This window comes from Dreissena polymorpha, chromosome 2 (genome assembly GCF_020536995.1).
Source record: "Dreissena polymorpha isolate Duluth1 chromosome 2, UMN_Dpol_1.0, whole genome shotgun sequence".
Classification (NCBI taxonomy): Eukaryota; Metazoa; Mollusca; class Bivalvia; order Myida; family Dreissenidae; genus Dreissena; species Dreissena polymorpha.
Window position 1 is genome coordinate 3055151 of NC_068356.1, and position 3500 is coordinate 3058650.

Below are 3500 nucleotides of genomic sequence, written 5' to 3' on the forward strand. Positions count from 1 at the left end.
TAACAATGCATTTTGATGCGCCAGTGACTTAGTCTACGGCGGTAGGTCAATCTGAATAATGATCAGTATTTATTGTTATAATATATGAATTCCAATTCTACAACTGTGATACCATTACACACGTGCTGTATTAAAAAAAAACAGTATGTATGCACTTGTTTGAGTAGAGAATGCCAAAAACGGGTTAACGTTAATAATGAACTTACATTTAATTCTACCTGTCGAAATAACAGATTATATTTTAAGGAAAATAGTCACTGGCAATCGCTTAGTTTTCCCTTGCAAACCAAACACCTTTTTTCAAGATTTGAATTCACGTATTTTGTTCAAACTACCTTTATGTAAACTAACTTATGTACCTAATTTTTGCATAAAATATAATAGAAAGCGTGTATTTTAAGCACTGAAAATTTATGCCGATGTGTCAACCATATATTATTTGTTGAAAACAATATAAAAGTTATAATTAATGTTGTTATACACGTATAATCACCGCTGACTTTGACATTATTATCATTATATAAAAACACTAATAATTAAATATGTACCAAAGCAAACACTTATCAAACACGTAGTTTCATATTATTTTAAATCACTTACATTATAGTATATATACTTACTGCGGAGTGCGCTGTGGATCAATTGTTAGACCCTTGTTGGTGCCAACTTAAAAATAATATGTACCAACAGGAAAATTATAACAGTGTGACTCAATTCTGAATATACCGCACCAAATCGAACAAGATCGATTTCGCATACATGTCAAACACTTAATTACATTCCAGATGGCAGATAACATGGTTAACATAATGATTAATCACTTAAAACAACCGACATTATAGCATCATATCGCAAAGTGTATAAACATGATTAATTATTAGCTTTGTGCATGCATTTACATATCACATATAAATATATGTTTCAAATATGTTTTGTTCTAGGTAATCTACAGCTTGTTCAAGTGTGTGTATATGCAGAGTATTCGAAAAAACAAGTAAATAGTTTGTGTTAGAAAGCATAAAAGAGGTCAGTCGCAAACGCGATACATTTTTTTAACAATATCTTAGTCTGGGAAATGGGTATATTAATTGATCTTTAACCATAAATGAGACAAAAAACATAATTAAATCTGGTATCTTAGTAATTTTCATCGTCGTTGAATTATAAACTTCAAATAAAAACATGGGAAAAAATGCATAACTCCTCGCGAATTTTTGTAGATCAAGCAATTTTGATATGAAAAACATATAAACATACCAATTATATACACAAAGCAAATATGAGAATTGATAGTTAAAGTGAATATCTACACGCAAAACAAATGCACAAAAGTCTGTGTAGGAAATTATTGTAATATTTAACAACTGTTTAATCAATTCTAGTGCGATATTTACGCAATAATTTAAATATTGGTAAATTTTTAGTTTAAAGAACTTATTAAGTACTCAACTGCAAGTAAGACACCTGTCATTCAAAACAAATTTTGTAAAATTGACAAAATATTCATTTGTATTCTTCACATTGTAGCAGTAGTTTAGCAGTAGTTTTTTATGTTATTTACATTTACATATAAAAATATCACAACATCATTTGTTTTTGGTGAACTACATCCATAAAAAATGTGTAAGTGTAACATAATACTTACCAGAATGCATGTCTTAATTACAGTTCGATACTAGAGCTTAAAAAAAAATCTGAACTATATTTAATCTTAGATAAAATGTTTAAATGTGTGTACTGTATTGCAATCACAAAATCGTAATAAGTTTTCGTACATCGATATCCGATGATTCACTGTTCAACATATTTTCTGTTGCATCTTGTGAATTGTACTCTTGTGCAGTGTCGCTATGTTCTTTAGTTTCGGTACTCTGCAATACAATTCAATGAGACAATAATAGAGTAAGATTCATACATCCACGTTACTTAGTATCAGTTGAAACTGCAATTCTTTATTAGCAGCATTTTCAATTGATATCATCACTCATGTGTCTTTTTATTATGATGTAGAAAATCTAAGTGACATGAGAATATTGTGTAAATGTTTGCAACCGATGGTATAATACAAGTTTAATTCACCTTCGTCCAAAATAGTTTACTTTTGCTTATCTTGCATCACATGTTTTATTTTTTGCCGTTCACTGTCATTGGGGAAGATTGAAAACAGATTGATAGCCTGTTTTGTCGACATAATAACAAACTGAAAAACACCAATAAAACATTTTTAAAGGTTGCATTTAAATGATCAATTTCAACAAAACGGTTTCAAATTTAACATATCTTTGATTATTCATCTTGAACGTATCAAGCTTTTTTAAAGATTGGCTGAATACACCGACGTAGCATGTCTTAACATATACCAGGTTGTTCCAAACATGTTATCAAAGTTCGAAAAAGTATACAAGGAATATTTTTTACAGATACTAATAAGACAAAATGTATGCACGGTTAAATGAAAGGTATTGTACTTCTCTGGACAAATGTGTTGGAAGAAAAAAAGAACTGGTGAACGGACTGTGGTTCACGGTAAATCCTGTATGTATTGTGCGGTGGTTGGTGTAAAATGAACTATCTTTTCTTACCCATGTCAGAATGTATCGTATAGCAAAATATCGAGTAGACGCTATTGTTTTTTTGTCGTTAAGTTAAAATATCAACCAATGTCCATATGTAACACGCAAGTTAAATTTCATAATGTCTCAGAGTTTCATACACAGTAATTGGCAGCGTATAGGTCTTACACTTAAAATTAATGATATTACACTTCTTGGATAAGCGATAATTAACGTTTTTGTGATTATGGTGAAGTCGATGTTTATAAACTACAGTGGTTAATACACATGCGCACCAGTTTCATTGACAGGTGCAAAGTCGAAATTCTTTGTGTATATGAAGATTTTGAAAGACAAGTACAAAGTCACTACAACTGGTAAACAATACTTTATTCTTTTAAAATTCGCATAACGTGTGCTATAACATGTTAATATAATGATCATCGACGTACGTGTTATCTTAAGCCCAAATACCAATTAGGATCACCAGGAATAAATATTGGCACAATATAATTTAAGGCAAAAAATTATGCCCATTTCACTGAAGACTAAACCAAACCAGAAAATACGCCTTAGTAGCTTCGACATAGTGAAATATTACACACCGTCTCATCGACTTCTTTCGTGTGTACGGATGTTGTTTGTCCTGGTTCCTGGCTGTCCGTAGATCTAGTAGTCATTGGGTTGCCTATTCAAAACAACAATAAAAATTGGTACTACACATAATCTAGTCAGTGTAAGAAAGTTCGTTAGTTATGAAACCATTAAGTACAACGCATTTGTATTAATGCATGTGTAGTAATAACAAAATCACTGTGAAACATACCCATTTTTTGCTGCGTGCATTTCTGAAAATTCAAATAACAAATACACATTATACACATTATCAGACAGACCGCATTAAAGTAGAGCATGACGACGTTCATTGACGGTTTTTACTTCAAAACA

General features: G+C 30.8%; 1 long non-coding RNA gene across 1 annotated transcript; it reads right to left on the reverse strand.

Annotated features, from left to right (window-relative positions):
• Nucleotides 1-1658: 1658 nt before the first annotated feature.
• On the reverse strand, nucleotides 1659-3245 carry LOC127865644 (uncharacterized). Its single transcript, XR_008042716.1, has 3 exons — nucleotides 3158-3245; nucleotides 2080-2200; nucleotides 1659-1871 (listed from the first exon to the last, which is right to left on the reverse strand). It is a non-coding gene; the product is annotated as an uncharacterized LOC127865644 (long non-coding RNA).
• Between the last annotated feature and the right edge of the window lie 255 nt (nucleotides 3246-3500).